Below are 11,781 nucleotides of genomic sequence, written 5' to 3' on the forward strand. Positions count from 1 at the left end.
GAAACTTTTTGTTACCTGTTATTTCACCTTCCTTTCCTCTCTCTCCCCATGTATATATATACACATATATATGTATATATGTGTATATATATAGTCACATATATGTATATATGTGTATATATATATATATATATCAGAGTCTATATTTGCATAACAACACTGCCAATAATCAGAAATGGGGAAAATGAGAATATATGATAAATGGTTAGCTAAACTGAAATCATCAACTGTGGATGAGACATATACTGAAAGATACCTTATACCATATGATAATGGAAAACCTGAATTTAGTAAAAACCACAGAAATCATAATACATTTTATCTGAGTACTTTATCAAACCAAATTGCATTTTGGACGATCACTCAGACAAAAACCATGCTATTTAACTGTGTTAGATGGGGATATCTCAATGTTCATTGTAAAATGAGTTTGTGGGATATTACAGGTTAAATGTTGCAGGTTACAAATGTTTCATGGATGAAGATATCTGGAAATGCTTGTTTAAATAATTTAATCATTACTGACTGAAGAACTTCTCAGAACATTTTCAAGAACTGTGAAGGTTTGCGCTTTTACCTTACTTGCAAGGTAACAAGTTAGCTTGCTACACTTTCATGGATGCTAGCAGAAGTCATAAGATCCCTGGGTCAGAGGCAAATGACTTTATTACTTATGGCGCGGCAGGCAGCATGAACATGTCCCATACAGGCAATGCGAATGGGTCCAGAGAAAGCCAGCACATGCAGTGGGTTGCGTTACAACAGAGGAACCGTGAGTTTAGGAAACTCAAATTTATTATACTGGGCAGTGAGCATTCTTCTCTTTTTTTTTTTTTTTTTTTTTTGCGGTACACGGGCCTCTCACTGTTGTGGCTTCTCCCGTTGCGGAGCACAGGCTCCGGACGCGCAGGCTCAGCGGCCATGGCTCACGGGCCCAGCCGGGGCACGAACCCGTGTCCCCTGCATCAGCAGGCGGACTCTCAACCACTGCGCCACCAGGGAAGCCCCAGCATTCTTTTTTGCTCCTATCTTCCAAGGCTGTTCACTATACAAATACACTTGAAAAGATAATCCAGATTAAAAGACATCCTGTGCCTCCTCCTTCAGAACATTCAGACAAGCAATATCCCATGGAGAACTGCCTCCTAAGAACCCTTTAAAATGCTTATTCGCATTGTGGATCTTACGGATACACTAGGACTTCCCAAATCCAATTTGAATATGCACATTGTGTATCTCTGTGTGTGTAAAGCCTCTCTTAATTAGATGTAGAAATCAAGAAAAAATTGAAATAAATCTTTTTCCATCTCATATGCTGGTTAAGATTTACAATCAACTTGACATTCACTTACCATTGCATTCTTAACTATTTTAAAGTATGACAGGAAATGGAACTCTTTTGTGAAGTTTAATTAAAATATTTACATAAGTATAATGGCCTATGCTTGAATCCTAGCTCCAACGTTTACTGTTTACATGTAGGGGGGAAGAAAAGGAAAAAATTCTTAGAACTTCAGGTTTTATCTGCAAAAACTTACCTGGTGAATTCATTTCTTTGATTAAATGAAATGATACATGTAAATAACTTAATGTTCCTCATAGATAGATTTTGTATTATTATATTAAAATATATTCTATAATGCTATGTATTGTATTGTTTTATAAAATATTAAAATTGTAAATAATTATAAAATAAATCTAAAATTACATTAATATAGAAGTGTAAAATAAGGGTCAAGTGAAAACTGAGGCACATGCACATACACGCATAAAACAACATCATTGGAAAGTGACAAATACCAAAGACCAAGCAAATTTTAATTTCCAACAAATGTCAAATACAAGATAAAAACATCAAAAATAAGGACCAAAAAAATCATTTAGTTTTAAATATTTCACATTTATTTTTAAATTATCTATATAGTTGTGATCAGAAAGCAAAGTTGTTAACTGGTCAATCATTACTTATAGTCTGGAAGCAAAAATAGGGTTATTAATATTCCTCTTGAAAGATGTAAGGACAACCTCTACAGAATGAGATTGATGACATTTCCTTCCAGTTCTAAATAGTTGCATCATAAGCACAAAGCACTGGTCCTTTTTCCCTGTTAACTTATATTCTCAAGAGTGTATAGGGCTTCCTTGGTGGCGCAGTGGTTGAGAGTCCACCTGCCGATGCAAGGGACACGGGTCCGGTCCGGGAATATCCCACGTGCCACGGAGCGGCTGGGCCCGTGAGCCATGGCCGCTGAGCCTGCGCGGCCGGAGCCTGTGCTCCACAACAGGAGAGGCCACAACGGTGAGAGGCCGGCGCGCATATCGCAAAAAGAAAAAAAAAAAAAAGTGTATGAAAATAATGGCAACAGTCAAGTTTATATTCTTTTTATTTAGTAAGAATTAATATTGTAACTCATAGGAGCCACAATCATGCTAAACATCAGTTGTTTAAAAATGTGTTGAAATAATAATTTATAATTAGGAAAACTACTTTCCCTTTATTAAAATCTAAACAAACAGAACAAAATGTTTCAGCCAAATTCCTTTTAAGATGCATGGGGCTTAGATTAAAATTGACTTTAATGGGATCAGAATAAGGGCATCCAAGAATAAAATTCATATTTCATGTGCTCATATCCTTGTGTTGTATGCAATCATTTTACTGTAAGTTTCTATTTTTGTATAGTAGTTAATTAATACAAAGAGAAGAGCTTTTGTTTTTCGATTTTTACTGTTGTCTCAATTTACTTATTCTAATAAATTAGCCAGAGTTAAATATATTTTTTAATGCTGCTTTAAAAAAAATTCATGTAAAAAAATTTGTATGGAAGTTGTGAACTGTTTAAACTACGAAAGCTCAAAAATACTTTGGCAATGTTGCCTTTGTTAATGAACTCGGTATAAAGATTCTCCAGATGAGATATTAAACTAAGGTGTTTTCTGTAAAGTCAAATATTCTTACCTGTACTTTTTCCAGATGGCCTTCTGCAGGCCATCATTTTTCAGCTGTCCATGAAACAAATGCTAGGCCATCTATTTGTTTGGGAATTACTTTGCCAGAATCATTAAACCCATGTTGAGGGTAGCAATGTGAGAATTCCATGAAAAGTTTGAACTATGTTTGAAGATATTAATAAAATATTTGACTAGGTAAAATGGCTTAAAAAGGAGAGTATCTGTGAATACAGGAAAGCAATTTCTCACACAAGACTTATTTGCCTGATACATAGCATTAGTTTAGGTAGATGCAATGTCTGTTAATTCTCTACAGGGTCTTGAATATTTTTTTAATAAAGAAAAACAAACATACAATTTTCTGTCAGAATTATCATGTGTGGAGCACTTTTTGTGTACTTTGAAGTAATGTCATAACCAAAACAAGAATAGTTAAATTATTTTCAAACATAAAAGAGTGAGAAAAATCTGAAAAAATGATTGCAGTTCTAATGATGTGTGTATTTGGCTATTACAAGAAAAAGTTTTTTACTAAGTATGGATAATAGATCTATTACTCTTAAAAAGCAATTAATTTTTTTGCAAGCACATGGCTTTTGTCTCTAGAGAGAAGGTAGTGAGGTAGTTAGATAACTGGAGACTAAGAATTTCTGAAATGTAATATGGTTTCTATCTCTTTTCTTAAATATCTTTTAGACTATGTATCTATTTATTACCTATCTCTTTGTGTTTATGAGTACAATATATGCTCAACTGCTGTCATTTATCCTTTATTTCAACTTCCTTTTCTTAGAACCTGAGTTAATAAAGGGCTCTGAAATAATTATTTATGTTAAATATCATGAGAAGCTTAATTTTGTCCCTGTACAGTTATAAAAAAATTAATATGGAAATATTAATCTAGACATGTTTGTGTACCATATCCAAATTCATAAAACAAGTCAGCCTCTTTATTAGGAAACTACTTCCTTAATCATCGCCATTTTCTAAATAACCTGGTTGAAGTGAAAAACCAAATGCAGTTGAATACTCTTACACAAGAAAAGTATCCATGTTTTTCACCATCAGTTGATATTAACTATTACTAGTCAAAGGAAAAAATATGAGAATCTAGAACAAGGGTCTACCTGGTGTAAGTAAATAGAGTACAGAAATTAACTCTAGGCATAAACTACCAAATCAGAACCTAAATCAAGTTGGTACAAACATATATGTTAATTTTTGTAAAATGGAGACTATACAGTACATAAGTTAGTACCCTGAAATTTCTCACATGTGACTGTATGTATTCTCCATTCATTTATTCATTCATTGGGAAAAAAAAATCTGTTGGATACGTATAATTGGATAGGAACTATGTTAGGCCTTAGTGATATAATGGTGAGCAAAACACTAAACAAATAGGGTATCTGTTTTTATGGATATACTAGTAGGAAAATAGAGACATTAATATTAAACAAACATAAAAATTCAACCATAAATTGCACAACCATAGAAAAGTAGCTGGTTTCGTTAAACCATAAGGCTAAAAAACTTGGTGATGTCTTCCTTGAAGAACTGACAAATAAGTTGAGATCTTAAGGATGACTAGGAGGAACAAGACAAAGAAAAGGAAGAGTAATCCATGAGGGAAGAAAGTGTCCCTGCTCTGTAGTAGGAAGCATCATGGTGCATATGAGAAAGTGAAGCAGTCCATTGTGACCAAAATGGAAGTTGGAGACAGTGGAGAGAAAGGTGGGTGAGGGGCTCACCATGAAGTGGCCTGCACGCTGTGTTAAGGATTTTGGTTTTCTGTCATAAGAGCAAGTAGAAAGTCATCAAACGCGTTAATCAGGAACTCAAGGTGTGACATAAACAAATCAATCATATTTTCTTCTGAGAAAGATACATTCCAGAGACCATATTGGAGGGAGGTGGTTGAGCAAGTCAAAGTTATGAACAAGTAAGAAAACTCCTGCAGCCATCCAGGTATGAGCTATGTGGTTATGATGGATATGGAGAAATAGAAAAAGATTTAAAACATATTTAGTGGGTAAAAAGAGAAGATTTGGAGATGGAATGAATAAGAGAAACATGGGATGGGGTGAGAGATGACTTCTAGGTTTCTAGTTTTTACGATTAACTGGATGGTGGTGCTAATCTCTGAAATAGAAAACTCTGAGCTAGAATGATTGGGAGGTAATGGGGGAAGATGATGAGTTTAATCTTGGAAGAAGTTAACTTGAGGTATCTTTGAAATATCCAAGTGGAACTATCAGAGAGTTAGGCAGATATACAGGTATTGTGTCAAGAGGTGAGGTCTTGATGGAGATTTAAATTTGGAAGTTATAAATACTGGAGAGGGTGTGGAGAAAAGGGAACCTTCATACACTGTTGGTGGGAATGTAAATTGATACAGCCACTATGGAGAACAGTATGGAGGTTCTTTAAAAAACTAAAAATAGAACTACCATATGACCCAACAGTCCCACTATTGGGCATATACCCAGAGAAAACCATAATTCAAAAAAACACATGCATCCCAATGTTCACAGAAGCATTATGTACAATAGCCAGGACATGGAAGCAAGCTAAATGTCCATCAACAGAAGAATGGATAAAGAAGATGTGGGTACATATATATATATACAATGGAATATTACGCAGCCATAAAAAGGAATGAAATTCGGTCATTTGTAGAGATGTGGATGGACCTAGAGACTGTCATACAGAGTTAAGTAAGTCAGAAAAAGAAAAGCATGTATGTGGAATCTGGAAAAATGGTATAGATGATCTTATTTGCAAAGCAGAAATAGAGACACGGATGTAGAGAACAAATCTATGGATACCAAGGGGGAAAGGGGTGGGGTGGGAGGAATTGGGAGACTGGGATTGACACATATATATTATTGATACTATATATAAAATGGACAACTGATGGGAACATACTGTATAGCACAGGGGACTCTGCCTAATGCACTGTGGTAACCTAAATGGGAGGGAAGTCCAAAAGGGAGGGGATAGCTATATGTATATGGCAGATTCATTTTCTTGTGCAGTGGAGACTAACACAACATTGTAAAACAACCATACTCCAATAAAAATTAAAGTAAATAAATAAATTTGGATGTTATCTGTATATAGTTGATAATTAAAGCTGTGAATAATGATTAGATTCCCAAGAGAGGAAGTATAGGGGAACACGGTGTAGGACTCACTTGAGGAACTCAGACATTGAGAAGAGACAAACTGGAAAAAAGAGATGAATGGACATGATCTAAGAGGTGGAAGAAAACCAGGATAAGAGAGTATTGCATGGACTTCCCTGGTGGTTCAGTGGTTAAGAATCCACCTTCCAATGCAGGGGACGTGGGTTCGATCCCTGGTTGGGGAACTACGATCCCACATGCCACAGGGCAACTAAGCCCTTGTGCGCCAATGGAAGATCCCATGTGCTGCAACTAAGACCCAACACAGCGAAAAATACATACATTTTTTTTTAAAGCGAATATTGCAGAAAGAAGGTAAGTTGGTGAATGTAGTCAGTGTGGTTCAGAGTTAGAATATAATAAGGCATGAGAAATATCCTTAGAATTTAATGATACAGAGATCCTAGTTAACTTAGTGATTCTGAAATAGTAGAGAAGTGGAGATGAAAATTAGATACACGAAAGTGATAGTCTGGGTATGTTAATATAAACATTAAGTTCAGAGAATTAATGCATTTACTATATAATATGAAGTATAACATAAAGTGGGAAATTTTTCCATCTCATCACCCAAAAAGGGATCCTTTGAATATGTTTACTATTTAAAATGGACAATTCTTAAGTATTCTAGGCACATAGTTTTACACGGGGAACAGTGTAGGATGTTAATAAGAACCTTGGCCCTGAAGTTATAACACATTGAGTCCAAGTGAAACTTCATATAGCTAGAAGTATGCATCTTTTGTGAACCTCAGTATCTTCCTGAATAGCAGGTTTAATGGTAATAATGAACACATCTCAGGATTGTTTTGGAGATTCAGAAAGGAAAAGAGATAGAACATATATAGGATATAATCTATAAAGTTGTACTGAATAAATTACATTGATCTGATTGTGTGTAATAACATCCTAAATGGTGTCTCTACCTCTGGTCTTGCTACCCAGTATTACCCCCACTATATACTCGCCTCTGAACTTCTGGTGCTGAATAAAATATCTATGTCTTATATATCTATGTGTCTCCCTACACTGCCCAAGGTAATACTTTTCACATAGTATAGCCACAAAGATGTGTTATTTAAATCTCAAAAAATTATGTTAGATAAATTTATTGTTTGTTGTATGTTCAGACATACCTAGAGAGGTTCTGCTTCTCTACTGTCATGTCTTATTGTGTTCACGCAATAATTATTTTTTTCCACTGGCATTTAGAAAGTGTAATTAATTGAAGTAAATAGTTACAAAGCAAAAGTCAGTACTGACAGCTGCATTTTTAAAACCCTGTTGAATCAGTGTCATCTCCACATTTATCTGAAGTCAAAATGCTGACAAACTGTTATTAAATACACTTATGTATTCTAACTTTTTTTAAAGTACAATTGTATTTTCTCATCTCTCCTAGCTGCTTTGTTTTCTCCTACTACCTCTACCTTGAGTCAGTTAAGGATGGCCATGTTTCACTCAGCATTAAAGGATATACACAGACTTAGCTTAATAAATACCAAGTTGAAACCTGACAGGAATCATCTGTGCCCCTCTCCAGATTGATGGACCCTTTCCAGGAAGCTTTAATGTGCACATAAAATGTCATCTCTCTGAAATAATTTGCAGAAGATTAGTTCCATGGTGATTCAATTTGATAAGAATGGGTATTAAGAACTATCTCAGTGGACTTATTTGTACGAATCTGGCTTATTGGTCATTTCCATAAAGATCACTGAAGTGTAGATGATAAACCAGCAGGAGGAATAGCTCTCGAACCACCAGCCCCCAACCATCCCGACCTGCCAGCCTTCTGGTTGCTGAATAATTTCAGTTTGCTTAATACATATCTCTGTTACATTTATGACCCAGGATTCAAACATGCAGCTATCACGGCTGGCCTCTGGGTCTCGAATTATAGCACCTGAATACCAACTGTCTTCATCATATTTTATTTGTTTTTAAATGAGAGACCTGTACTATTATTTGTCATCTTAAAACTTATAAGCTGGAGGGAAATGTCAAAGTAGAAAATATTTTTGCCTGTGGAATCCTGGATAATGTTTCTGTTTTGTTTCATTATTTTGTTAAATTTTCTTTACTTTTCAAATTCACTGGTCATCAGGAAAAAAAAATATAAAGTGAAACATATTTTAAATGATGAATGAATACTAATATATCAGCCAAACAGGTCATTTAAAATTCCCAGAAATCATAAAACAAGGAATTCTCTCCAACCTAGAAAAGATCCACTATCATTTTAGTTGAGACTATGAGTGTCATCAAACTATCAATCTTAATATATGAGAAAAGGTGTTAAGCAAGCAGACACACAAAGAATGTTTACACGTAAAGACACATAAAGAATATTTATCACAGTGTAGTAGCTTTTACGAACAGGATCCAAGGATCAAAGAGTAGCTTTTCAAATAACACTTAATGATTATTTTGTGAACTTTTTGTTAACCATTTGTTTTCGCCTTCTAAAGTCTTTGGAAAGAGGCTCACATTTCGTCCATTTTGCCCTTTTTCACTTCCTTATTTCTTCCCTTTGTGTTTAAAAAGACTAGTTCATATTCTTAAGACATTTACTTTTTTTTGCAACACTACTCTCTTCAAATGTTTTCCTACTTAAATGCTAAGGAATACATTGAAATAGATTCTACAAAATCAGATAAACTGAACTACAAAATGAAGCCTTTAATATGTCAGTATCTAAAATAAGAAAATGATTTTTAATACTAAACTTAAAAAGGAATATGATTAACGTTTACACAAACCTGATGGGAATGAGTACTGTGATGATGATCTTAGGTGAAAATATCACAAAGCCAGATATCCACATACCTGTGCAGCTGAAAGCTACATAAAAGGACGAACCCTGTTTTTAATTTGTGTTTACTCATTATCTTCCTAAGTATATACAGTAGAGTTAGTGCCCGAGTGTTTTGGGATTTCTCTACTAAATTTCTTACAAGAGGCTGGCGAAGTCCAACTTTTTCCAAGTGGTACTTACACTACAGCCTTAATACTTGCCCTGACCCTCTGACCACCCTCACTGTTGCAGGGAAGAGCCGTTGTTGTTTCTTGCTGCACTGTCCACCTCTGGGCGCCACTGCTGCTGCTGCTACTAATGGTGTGTTGCCATCTCTCCCTCAGTACCACCAACACTTCAACTAGGTTCATGTATGCCCTTCCGCGGTGTTCCACACCTCAGTGTACTAGGCACATATCTGGTACATTGAAGCCAGAAGCTAATGATTATTTATCTTTTCTTTAATACTTTGGTAAAGGTACCCCTCACCCCAATTCTACCAAATTTTTGGTAAAACCACTGCTGTAGATTTAAATTACAGATTACTTTCTTCTTCCTAGTAACTACACACAAGTTCATGAGGTGGGCTGGTGAAGGATTCGAGTGACAAACCACATAGCACTAAAAACCACATAGCATTTCTTCTCTCCAAGCCTAACACTCTTATGGAGTCAAGTTTAATCCCACCAAATTCATCTTTACTTAAAACATTAATAAAACAATTTGTGCCAAACACTATCCTAAATACTTTATAACATTAACCTATTTAATTCTTATTCCAAATCTAAGAATCAGGTACTCTTATTAGCCACATTTCACAGATGAGAAAACCGCAGCAGAGAAAGGTTAACTTGTTCAAGGTAACACAACTAATAAAAGAAAGATTCAAGCTTCAAACCCAGGCATGCTGGCTCCAGCTCTGTGCTCTTAACTGCTCCATATTAAGGCAGGCTGCCTCTCTCTTCACGGAAAGCAACTCAGTATCTCATGTAAATATACACCCGGTAAACCTGATCTACATTCCAGGTTAGTCTGAAACTGCAGCCCCCTACAGAGACATCATGCCCTTGAATTGACTTCAGTCATACGAAATTGACCACATATATTCATCAATGCTTATCTTTTTGTTTCAAAGCGTAGGTGATTGCTCAGATGCATATTATCATCTTTTTCCTTTTATTTCTGAACATTCCTCTTCTAATTGTATTATCTTGTTTTTGTTCAATGCTAGGCAGGTAGCATAGAATTTAAGAACATGGATTTTGCAGCCAGGCTATCTGAGTGTGAATTCAGACTACCACTTTTTGTGTGACCTTAGGCAATTTACTTACCCTTTTTGTGGCTCAGTTTTCCCATATGTAAAATATGAATAATAATAGAACTTACTTTTTAGGGTTAATATGTTAATTAAATTATTTTAAAGTGTGTAAAACACTCAAACAGTCCCTAGCACATGGTAAGCATTAGGACAGTGTATGCGCTGTATAAAATTTGTATAGTCTGCTACCGTTTTTTATGCTGTTAGTTTGATCTTTGCTAATTATTGAACAATTATTATTCATACTTTTTTGTAATTCTAGAGGTGCACAGTTTATTCCCTAAGTCTCATAAGTATAATAAAACAACAACAGACTACCTATTAAACCCGTTTACTCATACATTGTTGAGAAGAAGCCGGTTAAAAGGTAAAGACTTGCCTTTCCGTTTGGTGGCAGCCATCAGGTGAGCCGAGATGGGCGCTTACAAGTACATCCAGGAGCTGTGGAGGAAGAAGTAGTGGACGTGATGCGGTTTCTGCTCAGGGTGCGCTGCTGGCAGTACCGCCAGCTCTCGGCGCTGCACCGGGCCCCGCGCCCCACCCGGCCCGACAAGGCGCGCAGGCTGGGCTACAAGGCCAAGAAAGGTTATGTGATATATAGGGTTCGCGTGCGCCGCGGTGGCCGCAAACGCCCGGTCCCGAAGGGCGCCACCTACGGCAAGCCCGTCCACCATGGCGTCAACCAGCTCAAGATTGGCCGGAGCCTTAAGTCTGTTGCCGAGGAGCGAGCGGGGCGCCACTGTGGGGCCCTGAGGATCCTGAATTCTTACTGGGTGGGTGAAGATTCTACGTACAAATTTTTTGAGGTTATCCTCATTGATCCCTTCCATAAAGCTATCAGAAGAAACCCTGACACCCAGTGGATCACCAAGCCAGTCCACAAGCACAGGGAGATGCGGGGGCTGACGTCTGCAGGCAGGAAGAGCCGCGGCCTCGGCAAGGGCCACAAGTTCCACCACACGATCGGTGGTTCTCGCCGCGCAGCCTGGAGAAGGTGCAATACTCTCCAGGTCCACCGCTACCGCTAATATAAGAAATGTTTGTAAAATTCTTACCTAATAAACAGTTTAGGACATCCACGTCTGCTTAAAAGTTTTTTAATCTGTCTGTTAAAACTAGTTGTCTGCAGATTGCTTCATTGAATGCATTGTCAAATTCTGAAAGTTAAAGTCCAATAATGTTTGAAGATTTTAAGTGATGGTGTGTCTTGTTTCTAATAAGGGGAAAATGCCTTTGTTTTTTGCTTTATTAGGTAGTTGATATGTCCGTGTTTAAAATGCTGTCTGGTAACAATAGGTGTAAAATTCTGTAAAAGAGGAGCTCAGAAACTAGCCATGTAGATTTGTTGGTGCATGTGATGAAACCTACAGCTTTATTGGGGTGATGCAATGCTCTGCTAGTTTACTCTAAAGTGGCTGTTTTATGGAGTTTGGCAAGGACAAACTTTAAATTGGGTTTTCCTTGGAAATGTGAAGGATGTCGTGATCCTTTATCATGATCATAATGCCAAAAAATAAAGTTGACTA

At 36.5% G+C, this 11,781-nt stretch overlaps 1 pseudogene across 1 annotated transcript; it reads left to right on the forward strand.

Moving 5' to 3' along the window:
* The first annotated feature begins 10,669 nt into the window (after positions 1-10,669).
* Positions 10,670-11,283, forward strand: LOC309960878 (large ribosomal subunit protein eL15-like; annotated as a pseudogene). The gene has a single exon. The product of its transcript is annotated as a large ribosomal subunit protein eL15-like (transcript).
* The last annotated feature ends 498 nt before the right edge of the window (positions 11,284-11,781 follow it).

This window comes from Leucopleurus acutus (genome assembly GCF_964270905.1).
Source record: "Leucopleurus acutus genome assembly, chromosome: 4".
In the NCBI taxonomy this organism is placed as follows: domain Eukaryota; kingdom Metazoa; phylum Chordata; class Mammalia; order Artiodactyla; family Delphinidae; genus Leucopleurus; species Leucopleurus acutus.